This window comes from Choloepus didactylus, chromosome 3 (assembly GCF_015220235.1).
Source record: "Choloepus didactylus isolate mChoDid1 chromosome 3, mChoDid1.pri, whole genome shotgun sequence".
Lineage (NCBI taxonomy): Eukaryota > Metazoa > Chordata > Mammalia > Pilosa > Megalonychidae > Choloepus > Choloepus didactylus.
Window position 1 is genome coordinate 191444716 of NC_051309.1, and position 27107 is coordinate 191471822.

Genomic DNA, 27107 nt, shown 5'->3' on the forward strand with positions numbered 1-27107 from the left:
TACATTTTAATATTTTAATGCGTTAACTCTGGGATTTAGTCCCTGAGTTCTCTGTTCCTTACCTTTGTATTCATTTAGTGATATGACAGAGATTTCCTTGAGAGTCAGGAGCTAACAAAACAAAAACCAATGCCCAAAACACCTTTAACAGTTTCTTCAGACTGTTTCTGGGTTGGCTGGCACTCTCCTTCAGAATTTAGCTCTCTTATTAAAAAAATCAGCCTGAGGTGAATGTGAAGTTCAGGGTCTTCATTTTTTTAAGTCCATATCATGTCCTGGGTTTGTTCTTGCTCATGGCTTTAGGAATTCCCCTCTTTACAGGAATTCAACCATCACTTCTACTCACTATAAAATAGATGTTCTCTTGCTCCAGAATACTCTATTCTCTGATTTAAAACAGTTAATCTTTTGCTCCCAGCATCTTTGGCTTAATTGTTTCTTGAACTGCTTTAACTGTTAACAAGCTACTTCTGCCTGCAGGACAAGTTCTGGGAGGGTGAACCTGAAATGAGTTTTCTTGTTCAGTCTTTCAGGCTGCTGATCAATAGATTGGCACAGGCATCCAGGTACCCAGTATGTGCAAAAAAGGTTCCTCTGCTTCCTCCTGTACAGGACCAAGGACCCCCAATGGCAGCACAGGCTGACTCCACACTGGACTAGTGAGGGGCTGGAGTAAGGGTTCGGGAGGGTCTACAAGGTAGCCACAGTTTCTCATACCATTTTTCAGGCTGTATTTTCTTTATTTGTCCCTTGCCTGATTACTGCAACTCTTTAACACTTTTCCAGAGTTTTGTGGAAGATGGCTCTACACGGTTTTGCTAGTTGTTTAAAGTATCTATGCAGTAACCATAGCCTGGAGCATTTTATGCCACCATCTTAGTCAACTACAATCCTATAGAGATTTATCAAATGCTTTTCATGCACCACAGAGACATGATTTAGAGTATGGGTTTTATTTACTAAGACTTCATTCAGGAAGGACTGAATATGTGTGCCTATAAGCAGAAATTGAGTCATTTGCACTTCTTTACTTCCTTAACTGGCCCTGCCAAGCATGTAGTTTATGTGCCTCCAAAGAGGGAAATTATTAGACAATCAGTTCTCCTTAGGTACTCTTTAAGTCACAAGGCAAGTTGAACAAGATGAAATATTTAAACCTTTTGAAACGGTTTTTTCTACATGTGTTGAGTTACAGCAAGAGAATTTCTGATATGGAGACTTTCTGGTATTACTTTCCTGAGACAAACCGTACTTTATCATGGTACATTATTTGCACTTGTGTATGAATGTAAATTCAAAGAGTCTTTATTGTTTTCTTTTTAAATCATAGTTATTGTCTATTGATTTTTTCCATGTTATTGTGACCTCTTGATAAACATCACTGTAATTGGTTACAATTTGATTATTTCTAATTTTTGCCTTATAAATAACAGTTAATATGTGTTTGTACCAAAAGTACATCTGAACTTTAAAATAATAAAAGCACTGTTTTATTAGGCTATATCCCAGAACCAAAATCTTTGAGTAGCAAATTGTTTTTGAAAGAGTCGTACCCAAATCCTCCCACCAACAATATCAGAGTGATTATTTCACTGCCCCCCTTACCAGCACTGGGCATTCTATTAAAAATGAAAATAAAAATCTTTGCTAAGTTAAGAGTCAAGAGTAGATATCTAATTGTTTGAATTTCCATTTTAACTACTACTGAGATTGAAGATTTTTCCAAATGTTTTTGTGATATTAAGTTCATGCATCAGCTTGTCCAGGTTTTGGTGTCCAGTTGTTTGGTCAAACAAGCACTGGCCTGATTGTTACTGTGAGGACATTTTGTGGACTTAAATCTTCAGTAAGTTGATTGCATCTATGGTTGATTACATCTACAATTAAATGAGAAATGTCTCATCCAATAAGTTGAAGGCTCTAAAAGAAGTGTTGATTTCAGAAGTCAGAAGAGAGAATTTCCATGTCTACTTCAGCCAGCCAGCTTCTCCCAGGAAAATTCATCAAAAACCTTCATTGGAGTTCCTAACTTGTAACCTGCCCTAGAGAGTTTGGACTTCAGTATCCCCACAGCCCTGTGAGACAATTCCTACTTGGCCTCTGCAGATTGTGGAGACAGCATATTCCTCATTTGGGTGTGCTATCCAGTCAATTATCAAATGACCCATAAAGCTGCTAGCTTTGACTGTGGACTAGAACAAGAGGAGCCTCTGTGACAGGTCCAGTCTGCTGTAAAAGCTGTTCTGCCACCTTGGCCATATGATCCAGCAGATCCAATGATGCTGGAAGTTTTGTGGCAAATAGAGATGTTGTCTGGAGCATCTGACAGTCCCCTATAAGAGAGTAACAATGCATATTCTTAAGATTTGGAGTAAATACTTGCAGGTAATGATTTTCTTTTGGGAAACAGCTTTTTACCTACTACTGGGTCTTAGCGGAGACCAAACACTTAACCATGGGTCACCAAGTTACCATGAGAACTTAGTTGTCTATCATGAACTGGGTGTTGTCTGACCCACCAAACCATAAAGTTGAGTGTGCAAAGCAGCACTCCATCATAAAAATGGAAGTGATATGAGATAGGGCTTGAGCAAGTCCTGAAGCCACAAGTGTGTAATATGAGAAAGTGGCCCAAATGCCCATGGCCTACATTCCTGCCACATTACCTTCTCTATCCCAGCCACAGCGATGGCCTTTTGGGGAGTTCCTTACAATCAGTTGACTGAGGAAGAGAAAATTTGAGCCTGTTTTACAGATGGTTTTGCATGATATGCAGGTACCACTTGAAAGTGGACAGCTACAACACTATAGCCCCTTTCTGGGACATTCGAGAAGGAAAGTGGTAAAGGGAAATCCTCCCAGTGGGTGCAGTCTTGAGCAGGGCACCTGGTTGTTCATTTTGCTTGGAAGGAGAAATGACCAGAAGTGTGTTTGTATACTGGTTCATGGACCATTGGCAATGGTTTGGATGGCTGGTCAGGGACTTGGAAAGAATTTGATTGGAAAATTGATGGTAAACAGGTCTGGGGAAGAGGTAGGTGGATAGATCTTTCTGAGTTAGCAAAAAAAAAAAAAAAAAAAGAAGATATTTGCATCTCATATGAATGCCACCAGAGGGTGACATCAGCAGAGGGAGATTAATAATCAAGTGGATAAGATGACCCATTCGGTGGATACCAGTCATCCTCTTTCCCCATCCAGTCCTGGCATTGTCCAATAGGCTCATGAACAAAGTGGCCATTGTGGTGGTGATGGAGGTTATGCATGGGCTTAGCAACATGGACTTCCACTCACCAAGGTTGACCTGGCTACAGCAACTGCTGAGTGCCCAATCTGCCAGCAGCAGAGATCAACACTCAGACCCTGATATGGAACCATTCCCTGAAGTGATCAACCTGCTACCTGGTTGCAGGTTGATTACATTGGACCACTTCCACCATGGAAGGGGAAGCAATTTGTTCTAACTGGATAGACACATACTCCAGATATAAGTTTGCTCTCCCTGCACATAATGTTTCTGGCAAAACTACCATCCTTCGGCTTACACAATGTCTTATCCACCATCATGGTATTCCACACAGCATTGCTTCTGATCAAGGAACCCACTTCACAGCAAATGAAGTGCAGGAATGGGCACATGCTCAAGGAATTCCCTGGTCTTACCATATTCCCCATTATCCAGAGGCAGCTGGATTGACAGAGCAGTAGAATGGCCTTTTGAAGACTTAACTATGGTGTCAACTAGGTGGCAATACTTTGAAGGGCTGGGGCAATGTTCTCCAGGAGACTGTGTATGCTCTAAATCAGCATCTACTCTATGATGCTGTTTTTCCCATAGCCAGATTCATGAGTCCAGGAACCAAGGTTTGTGAATGGGAGTGGCACCATTCACTATTACCCCTAAATAGTTCCAAGGCAGGTAAACTTACCATGCCATCTTTATCATTTTTCTCTTCTCTTTATGATTTCTGCATTGTGGACTCTCCCCACTCAATTCCAACTGAACCAAAAGATTTTATTAAAACACAAAACAAAAGCTCCATGCATAACAATAAATTAAATAAAGTCATGGAAAGAGGAGTGTTTTTTCTACACTTATACCTTCTCCAGAAGCTCTGAGCCTAGCCATGGACTTGCCAATACATTTTGTTACATAGCAAAAGGCATTCCTTCAAATGATGTTAACGTAGTTAAGATTTAGCTCCAACAACAAATGAGATTGAAGCATTTTTTGAAATATTTTTGAAAAATTGTAAAATAGTTTTAATAATTATTAGAAGTTAGAATTTTAGGTAAAAAAATTAATCAAATATTTGATAAAATGCATTTTGGATGGAGGCTTTGCAAGCCATGGTTAATGATCTACAAAAATTGTTTTCAAATGTTTTGAATTTATTAATGGCAGTAATACAGCTGATACTTTAGCCACTATTACTGCCATTATAAAAAAAGGGTATGGGGAAAAAGTGTGAGTTCTTATTTGGCATCTCCTGCTCAGATAGGCAGGAATTAAGGAATTTTCATACAAAGGAGACTAATGCCACTTGTGTGTAGATGAACACATAGTCGAAATACATATAGACTAAGCAACACAGAGGATTTAGTGATTGAAGAACTTTTACAATTCAAATCCTTGGGTGACATGGATCTGTTATCTGTGATTTTTATGTTCTCAAGTGAAATTTTAAGAAATTAGAGATGTCTTCCAAATGTTATGCTCTGAGCAACAGAGTTAAAAAATTTTTTAAATGAAGTTAACTTGATATCTGACTATAGTTGAGCAGAGAATGTCTTGGTTTTGAGCTTTGTATTAGCAATTATTAGAATTGATGCTTTGTGTGGTGGAGTAATGGGGGAAGAACTCATTTGCTTTCTTTTCAGTAAACACAGCTTTATAGATCTTAAATAGTGCTGCTCTTATAAATATACTGACTGTATTTCTCAAAAATGAAGATAAGACAGGGAATTTTAAAGGATAATAGTAAATGCAGTGTGAGAGACAAGATGTTATTTTTGAGCATCTTACATTATCATCAATAACAAGGTTATAATCACTATTATCTTTTATTTATTTGATACTTACTACAGTACTCCTATCTCATCAAAGATTGATTCATCCTGTTTCTCTAAAAGTATTCTATTTGCCTTTGAGAAGAAAGGCAGAAAAAAATATTATTTTTCCTAATTTATAATGGCAAAAGCTATTGAATGAATTGCCAACATACTTTATATTTCTCTTATCATTTGGCAATACATATTTGGCTAATATAGTTATCTACATATAAATATAACTATATGGGAAAAACTAATTTGATACTGGAAAGGAATTTAGAGATAGTCTAAATCAAGGGTCTTTCAAACATGTTCTGGTTAGTCCTACTCTTCTCCAGATATGTTTTTAGGGTGTTTCAACTGTCCTCCTTTTTGACTTTCCATCAGAACTTTTCTGATGATATCTATTTTTATGTATAAAGGTTACATGTAAGATAATTTTTAATGAAGACTGTGTTCTCTTCTAGAAAATAGAAAAAATAAATTTTAGAAACCATTAATCTAGTTTATGATTTTACAGATGACAGCAACAAAGCCTTGAAGGACAAATGCCTTATCCAAGTCACATGGCCTGTTGGAAAAGTATTTTCAAATACACAATTAGAGAGTTGATGAATATGTGCTGCATAACAGTTTACTCAGTGTTATGTGTGGTTGTAGCATGCTGAAATGTCATGCATCTGATAAAATACTAAAACTTATTGATTCCTTAAAAGCAGATCACAGAGGTGATGTCAGCAAGAATGATGGAGTGAGGACCTCTGAAAATCCTCTCCTGCTTAAAAGCAGTGAGAGCACTGACAAAAATTGTCAGAAACAGCCTTTGCAGAATTCTGGAAATTAACCAAATGCTTGCAACACTTGGGAAAAGGTTTATTCAAGAAAAATGACTGCATCTCAATAAGAAAAGATGTTTTGTGGTGTTCTAACTTGCCGTAGTCATGTCCCCCATCCCCAACTCTGCCTTAAAAACCAACAGCTGTGAAATCCTTGTGAAAACTAGCAGCCTGGCAGCCACTAAAGGGAAGAAAACAGGGTTAGAGCTCCTTCAAAGTCCGATTCCCAGAGAATTGTCATTACCTAACGTATCCATTGGTTCTCTAGAAGATTTTCCCCACAGGCTTGTCTTTACTTCACCTGACGTGAAGCTCCCGTAGCTTGAACAGCCCTTTCCCTGGAGGCACTTGTCAAATCATTGGCAATTGTTGAACATCCAGATGGTCTGAGCTGTTGAGTGACAGTTGGAGAAAGCAATAGTCTTCTCAACAAATGGCTGCTTTGGCCTGGAGGACAAATTTTGGGAGGAGGGTCACCCTGGAGAGGACTCTCCCAAGTCAGAATTTCCCAATTGAAATGGAGACTAGGACCAAAGAAGGGGGTGTAGATGGGTTCCAAAGTGCCCTGGGGATGAGACCAGGAAGGACGCCAGTACCTCTTTGATGGCTCCCCGAATCTGTGCTTCCATGGCCTGCCCAGTAGATGGTGCTCGTCAGCAAACTTTACCCTGCAGCTCTAAGGAGTTCCGGTGCCTTTTTGTCTCCACCATCTCTGCCCCTGTAGGGCACCGGGTTGAAAGCAGCTGCCAGCTCAGAGCTGGGACCCAGCGATCAGAATTTGTTAATCAAATGTTGTGATCAGTGCTTGGCCATACTTCCACTCCAACCCCCAACCTCCCACCCCCGTTCTTTGGGGAAGAGCCACCCTTTAGCCAACTCTTCCCCACAGCCCTAAGAAATCACTGTGTCTTTAAACCACTCCCCACTTCCACCCCTGCTGGTTGAAACAATAGCTGTCCTCAGAGCTGGGACCCAGCAATCTGAGTTCACTATTCAAAAGCTCTGATCAGTGCTTGGCTGTGCATCCCCTACCGACCCCATTCATGGGGAAGAGAACTTTCATGTCCCTTTCTGATAGTAGCAGCCAGCCAAGGACTGGATCCTGAGGTGGCCTGTCACAAGCAGCTGTTGATGCTACGTGGAGAAAGTTACTCACAGTTTTTTACTGCAGTTTCTCAGCCTCTTCCCCCTGCTCTCCCCTGGATGCTGTGCCACGCTCCCATGGCCTCCAAAGCCCCAGTACAGTTCTTTAAGACATCCTGCCTGTCCACTAGCTGTTTTGTAGGAGGAGTAAGTACTGGAGCTCCCTAGTCAGCTATCTTCCCTGAAGTTCCCTCCAGTAGATTGAATTTTACTGGAAAAAATAAAACACAATGTATTAATATGATAATTATGGAACAGTACAAAAATTATCCTTTTGATGATTTTGAAGCAGAAGCCTGCATGTTGTGTTGACATGTCCATTTTTACCTCTTCCATCCTCTTCGTCCCATTCACAGATCTGTGCTGCTCTGACATGGTTGATTCCAAGAAGGCTGCTAAGATCCTCTAAGAGAGGCTTTAGAATGCTGAATACATTCACAACACCATGCATTCTTGACCTCAGCAATGATGGCTTGCTGCTTCATTGTAAATCAAAATAAAAGTAACTTTCAATAAATCCAAGTTATTATTTTTACCCTTCTTTCAACCTTGATGAACCATTGAGGTGGAGCCTAGCTTTTTCTATATGTTTCATTTGCTCCTCAGAACAAGTTGTATCGGGGCACATGTAATTAGACCATTGTATAGCTGAATAAACTGATACTGAGTGGTTATTGACTTGGTTATGGTCATACAGCTGATAATCAGGAGAGCCAGTTCTAGGATTCAGATCTTCTGCCTCATAAACTTGTTCTTTCATGTTCCCCAAGCTTCCTCTTATAATGTTGAGATAAAACTATTTAAAAATTAATCTAATAATGACTAAAATAAATGTTGCTGCTTAAAATTCAAAAGAAAAATATATGCTAATGCTTATAAATAGGCACCCTTTTAACTAGTACAACTGTTCAATTTTTATTAGATGCCCCAAAATCATAGTTAATACAGTAAGACATAGTACATTATATATTAGAACTTTCTCTGGCTTTCTAGTTTTTTGGATTTTGAAGCAGAATCTCCTCTTCCCATTTTACCCTAACCCTTCTGTCTTAAAATAAACAGAATCTAAGATTATATACTTTCTAAGTTCTGTGATTATTCAGAGAAGAAAAACTAGATTTTATCATAAGGAAATGGTACTTAGAGCATTTATTCTTTTAAATTGAGATACTTCCCTACTGACACTAAAGCACTTGATTTGTATTATGGAAAGGAGTTACTTTCTACTGCAAAGACTACCTTATTTTAAAATCAAAATGCCAGTTTACTGATGATGTTACCTATCTGGAAAGACTAAAATTCAATTTGGTCCTCTGGGGCCAGTTTTACTAGCTGATTTTTATTATGGACAATTAGAAATCATTTTATTTGTTATTTCTTCTTTGACATACAGCTTTTCATTAAGTAGGACCAAAGGTAGATTCTGAGATCTATTTTATTTCAGCAATTAGGAACTGTTTAGGAAAAGTTCTTGTCTTGTATCCTGAGTGTTTGAAAAATGTCATCTGATTTAGAAGGCACACCTAAAACCAAGAAACAATCAAATGAGTGATATTTTCCTCATTCACTGGGACTGTGACTAAGAGGGAGTGTTTCATCTTCACAATAAGAGGAAATCTCATTTCTTTAGAAAAGATTTCCAGTGTTATCTCTATTTGAATTGCTTAAGGAGAAATTACAATAGCAAATCTTGTTTTAAAAATAAAGGTGATTTGCTGTTATGAAGAATTGTCTTTTTTTTTTTTTTTTTATCTCTGAGTCTGTGTTAAGGGCAGCTTTATTTTAAATAGCAATGTGACAGCAAACCTTGAAAAGTTCTCAGCAATGCATTCATGGAGTGTTTATAAAGGTGTTTCAAGTCTCATCTTCATGCCCCAATGCAGAGTTACAATTTGTGACTAATTACTTTCACTACCTGAATTTATTGACATGATTTTCTTTTTTAATACTGAGAAGAAAAACTACATTCAGATGTCAGATAATATATAAGTAGGATATTTTCTCAGATGAACTGAATTACTAGGCTAAGGAAACTATGATGTGAAGAAAGCAATTTACTGATTGAGTGAATTTTACGCTAAATTGGTAATACTTAAAGGTTTCCTCTAAAAATGAGTGTTTTCAAAATTGATCACTGATATACATCAATTATTGATATATTCATATAGAAACAGTAATATTTTTGCCTGATTTGGCTAAAGTGAAATTTGATGTGACAAATATAAGAAACTCTATATATTATTATAAAATTTCTGGTTATATTTTTGGGAAAAAATTTAAAATAGGAAGAGAAAAAAATTATGTAGCCAAGCAAAGACAAAGATGACCCCAGAAAAAGTAATATAATGAAAAAAGCAATCCAACTTTTTAAAGTAGTGACAGTTTATGCATACTGTTACCTAGAGAGAAATATATGGAGACCACAAGCAGATTCATTGGTTGCTTAGGTTAAAAGTAGCAGCCAGACAATTTGTTTGCTTTATAGGGATAGCGATTGAAATATTCATTTTCAACAAATTATACTAACACTGTGAAAACACAGACTGCTTCCTGCACTTACCCTTGATTAAGAAAAGATAATGGAAACAGAAAAAAAATTTTTAAAAAAGTATTTTATGCAATGTACTTTTATTTGCTCCTCTTCTAAATCTTTTTCCTTTTCCTTTTAGTTTCCTTGTTTGGTGAGTGTGACAAACAGTGGGGGGAGGAGAGTTAAAAGGGTATATCTTAAAACCTGGGGAGAGGCAAGGAGAGAGAAAGACAAAGTAGGACATAATCCTTAAAAAAGGATTTATGATATTATTGAATTTGAATTGTCAAATTTTCCTACAACTTCTTTCTTTCCTCCTTTTTTTGTCTTTTTAACCACTTCTGCACTGTAAGGAAAGTGGCCATATATATATATATATATATATATATATATATAGAGAGAGAGAGAGAGAGAGAGAGGCTTTATTAGGTTTTTTTTTTTTAAATTCAGTTTTATTGAGATATAGTCACATACCATACAATCATCCATGGTGTACAATCAACTATTCACAGTACCAGAATATAGTTGTGCATTCATCATCCCAATCTATTTTTGAACATTTTCCTTACACCAGGAAGAATCAGAATAAGAATAAAAAATAAAAAGAAAAAGGAACACCCAAATCATCCCCCCCAACCCACCTTATTTTTCATTTAGTTTTTGTCCCCATGTATCTGCTCATCCATCCATACACTGGATAAAGGGAGTGTGAGCCACAAGGTTTTCACAATCATACTGTCATCCCTTGTAATCTACAAGGGGTTATACAATCATGTTCAAGAGTCAAGGCTGCTAGGATGGAATTTGGTAGTTTCAGGTATTTACTTCCAGCTATTCCAATGCATTAAAACCTAAAAAGGGTTATCAATATAGTGCGTAAGATTGTCCACCAGAGTGACCTCAATTCCATTTGGAATCTCTCAGCCACTGAAGCTTTATTTCGTTTCATCTTGCATCCCCCTTTTGGTCAAGAAGATGTTCTCAATCCCATTATGCTGGGTCCAGATTCATCCCTGGGAGTCATATCCTGAGTTGCCAATGGAATTTACACCCCTGGGAGTCAGTTCCCACGTAGTAGGGAGGGCAGCAAAATCACTTGGCAGGTTCCTTTTTGCAAACAGGGTTAGTAATGCCCCACACTGCAATCAAGAACATGTTCATGCCTCATGGAGATTTGTTTTTCCCCAATTAAAAAAACCTGTTGAAAGGAATACATCTTTTTGTCTTATTTATAAATGTTCAGAAGGTCATCTAGTTTTTATTTGCTCAATAGTTATTTATGTGAGTGCTTTATAAAAGGCAGTAGGGTTTGAAGGGGAATCCAGGAATGAGAAGGTCTGAGTTCTGACCCTGGATCTCCCACGAGGTGCGTGCTAGACCTGGGTGATTCCAGATGCCTACAGGAGCCTTTCTTCACATGTATTCATGGGGGTAATGCAACCAAGCCTGCTGATCCCACAGGAATTTTGATGGGATGAAATTAGATGATATATGTTTGGGTATATGCTAGGAAAATGGAAAGACACCATAAAAAGATAAGGTATAGTTATCAAACCAAAAATCCTATTTATCTCATTGCTATTTTAAATTTTTTAAGTTGTTCTTTTTTGTACCAGATTTCCTTTGAAGATTTCCCTTGATCAACAATGAATTGAAGTTTAATGGTTTATGGGTATAAATCAAAGTGTCTGTTAAGTGTGGTGAGGCGGAGTTTTAATTTAAAAAAAACAACAACAAAAGCTTACTGCATAAGAGGAACCGTAAATTATGACTCTCAAGCAGATTGATTTCCCCCATTTTACCTTCCTTTTGGTTATTCAGTTGAAGATGTCTGTTGTGGAATATTAGAAATAATGATAAAATATAATGACAGTTATTATTATCATTATAATTTATTTAGTACTTTCTGTGCACCAGATTCTTCCTGTGTATTCTACATGTATTATCTCATTTAATTCTCACAACAGTCTAGTGAGGTAGGTTCTCTAATAGCCCCACTTTCTTAGAATGCCATGAGTTTCTACATATACAAGTACTTGCCACTGCCTCAGGCATTAAAATGATGATTTGAAATTTTACAAACTATTACAGGTTAGTCATCGTTTTCTATTTCTTTTCCTCATTAAAAAAAAGAAAAATTCCAGGCATTCTCTTCATGAATGAGAGGGTTATACATCAGCCTTTGATCTTCGATCAAGGATCCTTCATCTTTGAATCTTGCTTCAATGGTATGATATAATTCAGACTTATAAAGCAATTCATATGGTTATTGTTTATACTCATGGACAATAACAGAAAAATATTTAGTTGCCTGATAGAGCTTGTTTAGTTAAAGATAATGTTTCCTATAGGAAATAATAAATGGTAAATGTAGGAATTAAAAAATGTAACCTTAATTTGTTTCATGTGAAGAACCAGGACTTATTAATGGCAATCCTTTTATAAGGCAGCTATTATAAATGTATTTAATGTAAAACAAGAGAAAATTATTCAAATACCACCAATACTTTTAAAGTTTGATAGTAGATATATTTGTAACATTATTTTCTTCCAGTGTATCAGAAAACTTGATCCAATTCATCTGAAGTTAAAATTAATATCTAAAAACCTTTAAACCTAAAGATAAACTTTCCTTAAGAAAGTGGTGCTACTAATCACTTTAAAGCTTGATAATTTATAAGTGGGCAAATTGGAATGATGCATATTATTTTGGAGCAACTAAATCAGAAATACTAGAAAAAATGTTCTTCAGTGTCATTAGAATTCAAAAGTTAAAATCCAAAATTCAAAAGTAAAATATTTAATTATGTTTGAACCGTGGAATATTTTTATGTAACATACTATTTATATTAGTAAATGTAATGTTGCATAATTATATGTAGCATTATTTATGAATTTAGCTTCTGAACTAAGGAAATTTTAAGAATTCATCTCTAACATCACAATATTAAAAACATTGTAGCATTTCTTCTTTCTTTAAAAGTTTAAAATGTTTTTCACTATATGACAAAGTAGGTAGTTTAAGTCCCTTTTATTTTTTTACTTTGGTTTCCCAACAATATTCTCTGAAATTGCTCATAAGATACTTATCATAAATTAAGCATTTGTAACATGAGATATATTGACATTATGCTCAATTACTTTTTTTCCTAGATAAAATCTTGTTTATGATGCCAAGCATAGATAAATCATACTGTAATATAAGCACTAATCTTTATCAGTACTCAGAGGGCCAGAAAATGAAGCAACTTAATGTAATTTGGGCTTTAGGATATTTCAGTGATGAAAAGCAAGGTTCTTGTATTTGGTTGGAAAGAGATGAGACCCTAGATACAACTACTTCTCATTTATTATAATAACATTACATAATTTCTTTCATCCTGCAATTCTGTTAGATTGCTGGGGAGGTCTCACAATTTGAGGTGCAAAGTAGTGGTAAGGACTTTTATTGCCATCTATAGATGAAATTGAGGTAGGGAGTAATTTATTCTGCTTCACATGGGAAGGATTATTCTGCAGGATGTCAGACTACAGGTTCCAAGATATGGAGTGAAAGGTGTTGATACAGTATGTGGCACACCAAGTGGAAACCAGCCTTTTATAAGCCTCATTGTATAAAGCTTGTCGCTTACCTGCCCGACTGTCCATTCTGGGCTTTAGAGGTTAGTTCACAGTTTTCAGTTGGGATCCAAACATGTGTCTCTCAATATGGCGGAAGGGGTCCTTTAACTTAACACCCTACAAAGACATAAATTATTTATAGGCTTGGATTCTGGTCCCAAGCCTAGAAGAGATTCAAGTTGCTCTGATCATCACTATTGCACTTAGCTTGTCTGTTTCTCCATTTTCCCATCTCATGAGATTTTAATAAACAGCAGCTGTGTGTTCAGTTCATGGGACTGAACCCATTGTATGTTTCCTCAGAGTCTATTAAAGAATATTATAGTATTGGGCTTTGGAAAGCTTACGGGGCTGGCACTCTGTCATACATGGACTCCAGTCTTTGTCCCACAGATAATTGTGCAATGAACATTAGACTTCATTTTCTAGAACTTCATTCCTTAATCTGTAAAATAAAATGATTGGAAGATTCCTTCCTTCTTTTAAAAAGGCCAATGCTCATTTATATAATCCATCAACTGAAGCACATACGATAGCCATTGAACTACGGTAGGATCTTTAAATCTATTTTAAAGATGCCAGGAAGCCATTTATATATTTATTTTTGAAGTAAAATGGGGGTTGGAATTTTCTACCCTTAGCATTGGAAAATCATAACTCTCATCCTTCATAGAGACCAGGCAAGGCTATAGCCTTTAATTAAGGGACATCCTCTTGTAGGAATTCATGGGGGCTTCCTCAGATTGATGGCTTAGTGAAAGGGAAGCTACTTTTATTGGGGATTTATTTTTGTTGGATAGATGGTTCTGAGATTAACTCCATCCCCTTTTTCAGTACACTTCTATTCTGTTGGACTATGAGATGGAAATAAAAATATGGGAACACAGACCCCAATAAAATGAACAGAATGAAATTTTCTCAGTCACAGCCTCTGAGGAGCAAGCCACTAGTTCCAGAAGGTTCTGAAACAACAAAGGGTGTGGTGCAGGGTGTAGACCAATGCCTCTTTGATCCTTGACTCCTTGGAATTCAGGCATTAATTGACTGAGTCTCTTGTATCCCTCTCACCTTGGGCAATCAGGCAGTAATTCGATAAAGAAGCTATCTTTTGAAATATCTACTTCTAACAGCATATGGTGTAATGTTTGCTATCTTAGTTCATTAATTTCAAATTCTAATTGAAACTTAGAACCTCCCAAAAATATCCCAATTTTTCATCCCCTCTTTGCAATTTTGATGAGCTGATTTTTTTGCCTGCGGGTAGGAAAATGTATTCAGTGTCATGGGTTGACCCACTGGGGAAGGACACAATCTAAGGAGACCCAGTCGGTGGGCTTGGCCTCTGCCTCCGTCTGGGTGTGTAGATGGTGGCTTTCTTCATTCTGTGGCCACAGGCTACAAGCCTAGCTGAATGGTTATCTCCCAGATTCCTGATGTTGCCCTCCAAGGGATGAGGTAAGAAAAGTGTGGACTGATCATGAAACCCTGTCATCAATCCTGGGAAAGCAGTCAGAATTCCTAGCTTTGGTCAAGACATGTATATGAACAACAATGTACTTTGAAATTCCACAATTGGGGGTACTCAAAGTTCACTATATTGAAAGTTGTTGATGGAGTCCAGAGTCTGCTAGTGCAGAAAAAAGCATGTGGTTTGTATTTTGGAGACGGAAGACAGTGTATTTAGTCTGCATATTTGAATTTTTTTTTTTTTCTTAGAGATTTTTCCCTGTGAAATGGGACTTTTGACATGTAGAACAGCATGTGCAGGCAAGGTATATGTGAAATTTTATTTTTCTGAATTAGCTATCATAAAATATGCTTTTTCTTCTGGGCCTCCCAGCATGGTTCCTTCCAAGTTTTGAGCCCAAAAATGGCTATGTTAAGCATGACGTCCAATCATGTTATCTATTTCAGTTCAGTAAAAAACTGAGTAAATTCAGTGCTCAGTATTCTGAGCAGAAACTGTTGAAAATGGAGAGACCAATAAGACGTTGTTATTTCCAGAGGTTTACATTATGGTGAGGGAGGTGGGCATGGATGGATTAAAAGGTAATCAAAAGCAAACCCTGATAACAATAGAAATAGATGTACAAGGGCAAAGGGTCACAAGGGAAGAAGACTTCATCAATTCCAATGGGGGAAATCAGAGAAGGCTTCCTGGAGAAGTTGCACAACTTTTAAATAATCAGTTAACTTCTTAATTACTTTATTTATTTAGTCTTCCTTCATTTATTCAAAAAATATTTTGGAATACCTGCTGTGTGCCAGTTATGGTGCTATGTGCTAATGCATAGATGACACTCTCTTGTAGGGACAGATGTTAATCAAATTATAACATTAATTAACATGAACCGATATGAGTGTTCTGAGATATGGTCATATGAGATATCACAGAGGAAACAGACTTACACTAGTGGGTCCAGGAATGCTGGGCTTGAAACTTAACCGAGAGCCGAAGAATTGAGGAGGTGTTGACTAGTGATTAGGGGAATGAGATGAACATTTCAGGAAATGGGAAAAACCTGAGTATTGATGATCCCATGGTGCAAATTTGTGGAAATAAACATTTTATCAGGACACAATTTGCTATATAGAGAATTAGAATATCCTGGTAAAAGCACACACTCTGGAGCCAGATTTCCTATGTCCAAAGTCCAATTCTTCCTTGTAACAGCTGTGTGATTTGGGGCACTTTGCTTATTATCTCTATGCCTCACTTTCCTTACTGTAAACAGGAACTTATCTCAGAGAGCTATTTAAAGGAGAAATTGAACTTATAAATGGGCGTGTGTGTGTACACATCACCATTCTAAGCAATATATATTTGCATATATATAGCACATATATATATATAGGTTATACATATACATTGTTTAGAATGGTGCCTGCTACATATTTTATAATTTTTTTACATTTTAGTCCAAATTGCAACTGAGTTTTTTAATTTAATAAGTCTACATTTAGCCATATATTCCTTTCCCTTCTAAAACATCTATTTGACTATTGAAATCATTAGAATTCTTGAATTCCCTATCACTGTTTTTCCAGAAAAGTATCATTTATAGGACAAAATCTCTTCTCAATAATTCAAACTAAGTTACCGAATCATGATATTCTTAATCAGTGGAAACAATGAGATTCTTTAAGAGATGCTACATTTTTCAGCGTCTTATGAGATTGGATCATAGGATAGTTAAAATAATGCATCCCTCCAAGTTTTCTTTTCTACCATAATCTTCTCTCCTCCAAATATTTAAGATTGTATCCATTTTTCAGATTTACCCATCTCACATTGTTAATACATGTTTTCTTTTTATACCCATAATTTTACTCTTAACTACTGCCATATAGAAATTATTTTAGTGGTGTGTTCTTGATTTCTGGAGCTACAGTGCCAATTCCTCAGGTATCTTTAGTCTGGTTTTGACATCTAATCTCTTATAATTTTGAACAATAAAGTACCTTATGTTATGATTTATAGTTTCAAATAATTGTAACTCAACTTTTACTTTGGTTAAGATTTCCCCCAAGGTTAACCTTTGTTTTAACCTCCATTCAAGCACATATTACATTAATTTATGTTACAGCATGATACATGGTGCTAAACACATAAACATTCATAAAACATAACCTTGGGTATTGTTTTAGTTCAGTAGGCTGCCAAAAGCAATATACCAGAAATGGGTTGGCTTTTAACACTGGAAATTTGTTAGCTTGCAAGCTTACAGTCTTGAGGCCATGAAAATGTCCAAATCCAGGCATCACCATGATGAAGCTTTCTTCTTGAAGACCGGATGCCGTGATCCTGGACTCCTCTGCCACAGGGCAAGGTACCTGGTGATGTCTGCTGGTGTCTTCCTTCTCTTCCAGTTTTCGTGGCTTTCAGCTACTTGCTTCCATGACTTTCTCTTCATATTCATCCCATTTGTAAACGACTCCAGTAAGAAGATTAAGACCCACCCTGGGCATGCCTTAACTGAAGTAACCTCAGGAAAACCTATTTAAAATAGGCTTACACTCACAGGAATGGATTAGTTTTAAGAACTTGATTTTTTCTGGATACATAAGTATATGTTTTCACCTTTTCAATTAGACAAATTTTGATTGTAGTAGATATGATTATAATTCTTTATATTCTCAGGATATCCAGTACAAGACTCAGCCCAAAGCATTTGTTCAAAAATTCCTGGTTGAACTGAACTGAAATACGTCCATAGCAAACCTTTGCAAAACTTACTTTGGGACAGCTTTCTCAGTTTGCATATATAAATGAGAACTTATTATGACTATGAAAGAAATTATCTTAAATTTAAAAGTCAAATAAAAAAATCAATAACTTTTCTTATTTCTTTCAAGGGTATATATATAAGGAAAAAAATGGACTTGTCCATCTTCAACTGTTGTCATATAAAAATATATCTGAGTAAAATGATGAGCTTTTTTGGTAATGCATTGTATATTTAAATGGAATCTAGTTAATTGGACTTTTTAAGATGGTTTACATGAGCTACAAGTACATAAAATGATGAGTTACCTTACTGTTGTGGCAACTATGTAGTACATGACAATGGTTATAATAATATGCTGTGTGAAAGTACCCATCTGCCACATCATATTCCCAACAGACCTTGTGTAGTATCCTTCTCTAAAGCCATTATTCCAAGATAAAAGCTTGAGATTGAAAAATGATCAATGAAATCATTTGGTCTTTTCATACCTCAGTCTAACAGTTTACTGCAAATTATTAGCAAGGTGACCCAATTATCTCCTACAAGTGACATCATTTATATATCTAACTTAGTAAACCAATTTATTGATATTATGGTATGAACATTAATTGTCCACCTACGTTTTCAATTGGTAAAGATACTAATGTTTTATGGTTGAATAAAATGACTTTACATTCATAGAACCTTAAATTATATTACATAATTTGGTTTAAAGAACATTATATTTCCAGATACCAAATTCTTCTGATTAATTGAAATCACATGCAATCAAATGTGCTAAAATCAAATTAAATTCCTTTGAGTTTTCCTACTTGGTTTCCAACTTAAGTACATGAAAATCCTGCCATCTCCTGTGCTTTTACTCCTCAATTTCTTGCACTTCCAATCAGACTATTTTCTTCCTTGGGAAAGACATCTCCTTGATGAAATTAACTCTGATTTGGAGTGGAGACAGTAGAAACCAGTGTCAGAGTGGAAGGAGCAAGGCTCCCTATGGAGGGTTGGGTGTCCTACATGCTGATGGGGGTTGATGTATTGAGAAGTGTCAGTGAGAAGAAACACAGGCAGATCTGCCATGGTAAGGAGGTCAGATTCTATTTTGTAGGCAGCTGGTAACCAAGGAAGTAGAAATAACTTTATACTAACTTTGAAAGCATTTACTATTGCATATGTTATTTAAATGTATATGTATTGGCCACATTGCTGATATTTTCAGCCTGACTCTTGTAAAACACATATAAAACTGTGTAATATTTAAATGATTTTTCAGTCACTCCTTTAATTTTTTATTTTTGGGAAAAAATACAAAGAAAGAAAAAAGAATGTCTTTTTCTCTTGCAATTTATAGGTAAGCATTTTCCAAAACATCATGGTTCCTTGGTAGACAGATGGCATAATGTAAAAGAAACCACTTTCTTGTGTACCACATAACCTGACCACCCCAAACTCTGTTCTTCCTAAGACTTAGAATAGCAACGCAAGTTAGTGTAGAACAAAACTTACTGAGCGAAACCTACAGTACATTCTGTCTCGCTGTGGTAATTTGTTTTGCCACATGAGTAGTAGGTAAATGAATATACCTTTCCTGGATTGTGCCTGCAAAACAAATGATACAATGACTATTTCTCACCATATTTTTGTTATCTGAAAATGAGATAATAGATCATTGAAACGAAGCCAGAAAGTCAATCAGGCTAATCTCAATACCAGACCTGAAACAATCAAACACCTCCATTGTATAGGAGCTCATATCTGGCTCACAAATTGCTTTTAATCTATCTCCATAATTTATTTGTCTTATGTGGTTGATTATGGCTATCTTGACAGTAATAAATTACTTAATTAAACAAGTAGCCAATTAAATAACTACCTAGATACCAATAAACATATGAACATAGAAACCAAAGATGTGAAACAGAACTCAAATAAAGGTATAATTGAGCGTCATTGTTTCAAGTTCCCTGCCAAACATTAATTACCTCTTTTATATAAAAATCTGAGATTATAATACAGCCGTTTTATGATTAGGGGAAAAAACCAGAAGGGTTGAATGCTCAATTTACTGGCAAAGCTATCAGAGGTGACTGGTATTTGTACAAATTCTTTATCCTGAAATTATATTCCAGTTTCCTCTTAATCTGAAGAGTAGCTTGCTTTTTTGGAATTAACCCATAGGTTTCCAATTACGTCTACATGGTTTCAGGTTACTAATACATTATTTGTTATGTTTTTCAGAAGTGGAATGCTTTGCTAAGGTATTTTCTTTTGTCATTTTCCCCTCACAGACTCCTTACCAGGTACAACTATGTCTCTATTTTTAACTACAGTCTCAAGATTCAATCCTTAGCTTGGTTTCTGTGCCAAGTGAGATGCCCATTTATTAATTAATTTATTTCCTCATTCATTTAGTTTAATTCACATATATATGGAGGTGGTAGTAGGGGAAGAGGAGTTGCAGATTAATAATTCCATGTCCTCAAAGACCTTCCAATTTGTGGGAAGCCATTAAAGAGTAAAAATACAGTATAAGTGCAAAGTTAGAGGAAGGTGTTTAAATCTAGTTTAATCCCAGATTAAAGGGGCATGGTGGTCAGGTCTACGTGTCAGAAAAAATGGAGTCTGAAGTACATTTTGATAGGAGTTAATACTCAAAGTCTAGTGAGGGTGAATTCCTGAAGAAGGAATTGCTGAGCCTGGAGAAGTAATGAGATCAGATAATGAAAGGACTTTGGGGCCATCCTCCCATGTTTGTATTTTCTTCCAAACATTTGTGCAGGGATTGGGAGGAGTCATCTTTAAAGGATTTTCAATAATTGCATGACCCAATTTGAATTTTAGAATGATTTGGAAAACTTGTTAAATAAATATTAGTTGATCAATTCAAGATTGATTTATTGATTCAATCAATTGCCAATTCCCTCGATGGTACCTGGATCTGGTATTGTTGTTAGCTACACACCCACTGTAATCTCATGTGAAGCAAGGAATCTGCTCTCCCAGCACCACCTCCATATGTTTCCAGGTCACTATTTTAAGTATCTGAACCCTAGTGATTTCTTATTTAACCAGGATCTATAATCTAGTGGCTCTACCAGCTTTTCATTATCCCTGACTACTCGGTTGTGTTCACTACTCCCTTGGTCAGTTTTTATGATATGGCCATCCCCTTCCCTCTCCCTCACCTTGAATAAATCCAAACTTGCATAAATCCATCTCTGCTGTACTTGAATCCAGGCTGTTGAAGAAAAACACACAACTTTTCTGATGAGCCTCACTTTATACTGATGATCCTTTAGTGCTGTCTGGCAATTCTACTTTGCTTCCCTTCTATTTTACTACAAATATAAAAATAATCAGAAAAGAGTTTCTGTGCTCCCACCCACATCTACCAATCTACTTGCCCCTGCAGCCATCTGCTTTCACTCCTATGTTAATGAATAAATTGTGCTGTTGTACTGCATTCCAACTTTTTCTTCATAATCAAAGTCATTGCTCTAAAAATTACTCTCCACCCTCTCTGCATCATTAATTTTCTCCCTGCTGGGTCATTTTCATTTACACTCAAACATCCTATACTATCTCTTGCATTTAAAAAACAACCCTTCATTGATTCTGCATTCACCTCTGGCTATCTTTCCATTGCTCTGCTCCTTTTTTGCTGCAAAACGCCACAAAAAGTTCTTTGTATTTTTTCTCCTCTTTCTTTCCTCCCATTCTCCCTGATCTCACTCCAATTAAAATATTATGCCATTAAATAGCTCTTGTCAAGGTTATCAGTGACCTCTAAATTATTAAATCCGATGGTCACTTGTTGATCATTGTCTACTCAAACCACAAGCAGCATTCAAAACAGGTGATCATCCCCTCCTTTTTGAAGCACTTTTTTTATCAGGAGAGAGGTTTGGTGAAGATTGGGTAGAGGACAGAGGATTAAGGAGGTGAGGGAAATAGTTTTGTTTTAAATATGTTCATCAGATCAAATTTCAGTTAATCTTTTATTATATTTAAGCTCACCTGGAGACTTTCTTCCCTAAACAAAGTCAAATTTTCCTTGTATTTTTAACCCTTTTGTGGAAAAGGCAAGGACTTTTGGTGTCATTGATTTCATTTAGTTAATTTCACATTGTACATTTTTCCTTTTAAATGTATTTTAATGCCATTATTCTAAATGCTACAATATAATACAATTGTTTATACAATCAATGTTAAAAATTAGATTTGCCACCTTGCATTGCTCTGCATGCCTTCTTGACATTTCCTTTTTAGATTCTGTGAACTTTTTCTTATGATCAACTCCATTTAGTATTTCTTTAGTGTAGTTCTACTGATGATATATTTCCTCAGTTTTTGTTACATGAATTCTTCTCATTTTTGAAAGATATTTCCACTGATTCAAAATTTTAGGTTGTCAGTAATTTAATTTCAACACTATCTCCTCCTCTGACTTCCAGTGCCTTCTGGGAAGTCAGCTACCCGTTGGTTGCTCCTTTGAAGGTAAATCACCCTTTTGCTCCAGCTGCTTTTATTATTTTATCTTTATATCTGGCTTTCAGAATGGCTGGTACGATATCACTAGGTGTACAATTTTGTTAAATCCATCCTTCATGGATATGTTGCTTGAAATTTGCTTCTATCCCACTCTCTCCTTTCCTACTGGAATTACTGTATCTATTTGTTAGAACTACTCACTCTGTCCTCAATGTGTGTTAGCCTCTCTTCCATATTTCCAGTCTTTGGTGTCCTTGTCTTTCCTTCTGGATAGTTTCTTCTGACCTCTCTTCTCACTTACTAATTCTAGCTCTGACTAATCTGCTATTAAACCCACCTATTGTTTTCCTTAGTTTTGCTTTTCTTGGATCTCTTCCAGATTCTAAGTCTTGTCTTTCATTTACCAGAACATGGTCAGCATAATTATTTTAAATTTCATGGCTCAGCCTCTTTGGATCTGCTTCTACTATCATTTAATTCTGCTTTTTTAAAAATAATGTTGCCTTGTCTCCTAATATTCTGGGTTAATTTTTTTATTGTGTGCCAAATATGGGATTAAAAAATTATAGCAATAAATTGGAAATAGTCCTAGATCACCTTAATCCAATCAGAAATTGAGAAGATTCCCTGTGAGGGTTTATCATGGTTCTTGTAGTCTAGTTAATCAGGGAACCAATTAAGCAGTAGGGTTTACCTGTTTGGTCAACTCTACTTGGAGGGCCGTGGATGCCTGTTTGTGTCTTACCAGCCACGTAAAATTTCCAAGGATTCTATTCAGCTTCCCAACTTCTCAGTCATCTTCTCCAGAAACAGCAGACTCCCATTATGGAATTGCAAGTCCTTTCAGGCCTTGGGACATTTTCTTTTATTGGATGCCAGAGCGGCACTTTCACTCTTTTAAGGTTCTTACCTTACTCTCACCCTGGAGCAATTTTGCTCCCCACTTCCCCAGAGACTTTTTTTTTAATTCTTTATTAGAGAAGTTGTAGGTTTACAGAAAAATCATGCATAAAATACAGAGTTACCATATATCACTCCATTATTAACACCTTGCATTAGTGTGGTATATTTGTTATAATTCATAAAAGACTATTTTTATACTTGTAATTGTACTATTAACTACAATCCATCATTTACAATAGGGTTCACTGTTTGTATTGTACAGTCCTATGTTGTTTTACTTTTTATTTTTATTCTATTACCATATATACAACCTAAAATTTCACTTCTTAACCACATTCAAATATACAACTCAATGCTGTTAATTATGTTCTCACTGTGCTTCCATCACCACCATCTATTACCAAAACTTTCTGATCAACCCAAATAGAAACTCCATACAATTTAAACATTTGACAATGTTGAGGGCATTTTTGGTTGTCACAACTGAGGGGCGGGGTGCTCCTGGCATTTAGTGGGTAGAGGCCAGGGTTCCGTAAACATCCTACAAGGCACTGGACAGCCACCGCCACCCCCATAAAGAATCATCCAACTCAAAATGTCAATAATGCTGAGGTCAAGAGACTCTAATGTATAGCAAATGGAGCAGTGTAGGTGTTGGGATGAGACCAAGGAAGAAAAGCAGAGCTAAAGCAGACAGAACTTGAAGACAGGGACTACAGACATAAAATAGAAATGCATCTTATTCACTAATTGGAACAAAGATCACTATCTTCAGGAACACTGAAATCATATCAACACAGAGGTGGGTGGCATCATCTGTGAACTCGGAAGACAGTGACCGCAGATGAACTTGAGCTTATCTGAGAGTGCTTCAGCCTAGCTTCCCCCAGGGCATTTCATGATTACGCACATCCAGGTCCATTTGCTGCTAAGTGTGGGAGCCCCATGCTCTGTTATATCACTGAGGTGAAATATCTTGTTTTAGAGGAAATCAGTTCACAAGATGCTCCATAAAAGTAATCTCTACTTTCTGGCTTCCAAGTCCATCAACATTGATGAGGCAAGCAGGAAACCTAATGAAAATAATACAAGGAAATCTTTTCATCAACACCCATCCCTAATGTCTTAGCTATCAGGTCATTGTTTTTGCTTCTCTAGGTGGACTTGCCATCTGCAGCCAACGTAGGAAACTCTGATTTTAAACATGCTTACGTAATGATTTTTAGCCCATGATCCAAGTCAGTTAAGTGCTGCCAATCCTGCCTCAACTAAAATGTAACGGTTTTTAAGTGTTTATATTATACTCCCTCTCTGTCATGCAGAAACATACATGCACACACAGAAACACACATACTTATAGGCACAGTCATAAGGGCTGTCAGTGATTGTGATATGGCCATCTATGTTTTTTAAAGGAATATTTACAGAAAATATATATGGGGTTAAGCATCCTTGCTTTTATGGCAAGGGTGGCACTGGTGTGAGTGAATTTGATGTTTTGTGATGACTCCCCCTTTCTCTTCACATGGATAAAATGACCATTTTATAACATTATAATCATCTTATTTTATCCACAAAGCAAGTTTAAGATGAGAATGACTTTCTTCTATGACCCCTAAAATATCCTGTTGTGAAGAAGGCGATAGAACTTCTATGGTGAAGGATGAACCTCAGAAACATAAATCACATCAGTGTGTGTTTAGCGAGGTAAGCAGAGTTGCGTGATAGGTGTTATAGGCAGGCATGGGGGACAGGGCAGGGACAGGATATCCTCTTCATCAAACATTATACATTGATTTCCTCATCATTACAGTAGCAGAGTCACACAAACTGTCCTGGCTGAAACACTTAGAGAACCAGAAATTGAACCCGCCCTTCAATTAGGTTCAAAGTAAAATGATCATGTAAAAGGAAACTTGTAATGTCCTGTCTGGAGGATGTAGCCAGACAATAAGGATTAAAAATGGCCTGGTAGCACTGCGAAGGTGCAGGGACAATCTAGATGATCCAAACACTGCCAGAAAATATAGCTTAGTAGCAGAAGGTTTATATTAGAATAGCGTCATTCTCTTCTTCCTCCTAATTAGCATTTCCTTTTGGTTCTGGGTGGAAAGGTAAGACTAGGCAGAGATGACCTCAAAATATGAGCAGGGATTTTATTTGTGCCTGTGTGCTTAGTAGGAGTTCAATACATAATTATTTTTTAAAGATCACTTAGTAAGCATCCAATAGATGCCAGGCATTGACTGGGAGAAATAAGAATACAAAAATAATAAGAACACGGTTTCTGAATTCCAGGAATTTAAAACATAGTTACAGGTGATTGATACATTAAGTCTAGTTTATGACAGCGGTTGTTGAACTATGGGCCATGGACCCAGTCTGGTCCACTGCCTGCTTTTGTTAAGTTTTATTGGGACACAGTCATGTCTATCTATTTATTTATTGTCTGTGCTGCTTTAACACTGCAATGGCAGGGTCGAGTTGCTGTAACAGAGACTTTATGACCAGTAAAGCTGGAAATATTTATTATCTGGTAACTCTCTAGTTTATGATGTCACACATGTGGAAGCAAACACTTTATATACCTTATCATAATTCTCACTATTTTCCATTGAGTTAACCACCATATTATCCACTTTTTGTGGATAATAAGGTTAAAGCTTAAAAGATTAAATAATTTAAGATCTCAGGTCACACAAGTGATAAGAGGCTTGGATTTGAAAACTGTCATTCTGACCTTAAAGCTCATACCCATAATGAACTGCACAGCCAGAAACTACATATTTAACAAGAACAGATATGTCTTTCTTAATAGTCACATAAAGGTGTCTAAGAAGTTATTTTTTAATTTTTTTCTATAACTGATTTAAATTGCCAACTTATATAGCAATTATTTTATTCCATATTTTAAATATCACTAGATTCTCAAACAGTTTCAAACTTTTTCAACATGAAACATCATTTTAAAGTATCTCACAGTTTTGCAATTTGTCCCAAGAATTAAGAACATGATTATAAACACATTAATTTCTAGGATGAAAAGAAGAAATTAGGACCATACAATTGTTACAACTTAAAAGTCTCATAGGTTCAAAAAGACTTGGGCATTGGAAGGGGACTTATGGTTAATTCATGTTATTCATACACCTCAAAAGTACGTTAAAAATCTTGTTCATTTGTCCTCTACTTAAAAAGAAGGGGGGAAGCTAGGGGCAAGATGGCGGCATAGAGAGGAGTGGAAGCTAAGTAGTCCCCCTGGAACAACTACAAAAAACCAGAAACAACTAGTAAATAATCCAGAATAACTGCGGGGGGACAAACTAGACCATCCATTCATCATACACCAACCTGAATTGGGATGAATGCCCGAGAACACAGCATAAAATCTGTAAGTAAAACCTGCGGAACCAGGTCGGGAGACCCCCTCCCCCATAGCCCGAGCTGCGGAGCCGCGTGGTGCCACAGAGAAGCTCTCTCCCAGCAAGCTAATACAGCTCAGCTGAGCTCCAACTGGGGTTTTAAGTAGCGAGTGTGAACTGCTCACTACAGGTACGCAGCCCCAAAAAACAGACAGAGGCTTTGGGTGACAACTGACCTGGGAGAGCCGGAGGGTTGCCTTGGACTGGGTCTGAAGGGGACTATCTGTTTCTTTTTTGACTCAGTGGAGAAAGCCCCAGTCATTTTCAGTTTCCAGGGCTGTGACTCTGGGAAGGGTGGAGACACCACAAGCAGAGAGCGAGACCATTGAAATGCTAATGACCTCCACCTGAGGGGTCTGTCTTCTCTAGGAGGAAAGGGGTGGGGCCCTTTCCATTCAGAACCAGACCCCAGAGCCTGGGGGAACACGGCCATACCTCCTCACACCAGTCAAGAATTATAGGCTAACAGGCGTCACCTGCTGGACAGAAAAGCACAGTGACCCGAGGCATCAAAGGGTGGAGCAATTTTCTAAGACACACCCACAGGGAAACCAGATACTGAATATTTCTTCCCTCTGGGACCTGAGCCTGTTCTGGTCTGGGAAAACCTGATTTGGATAACCAAGGAAACCATGCCTAGACAACAGAAAATTACAACCTACACTAAGAAAAACAAAGTTATGGCCAGTCAAAGGAACAAACGTACACTTCAACTGAGATACAGGAATTTAAACAACTAATGCTAAATCAAATAAAAAAGTTTAGAGAAGATATTGCAAAAGAGATAGAGGCTGTAAAGGAAGCACTGGGCATGTATACGGCAGAAATCAAAAGTTCAAAAAAACAACTAGTAGAATCTATGGAAATGAAAGGCACAACACAA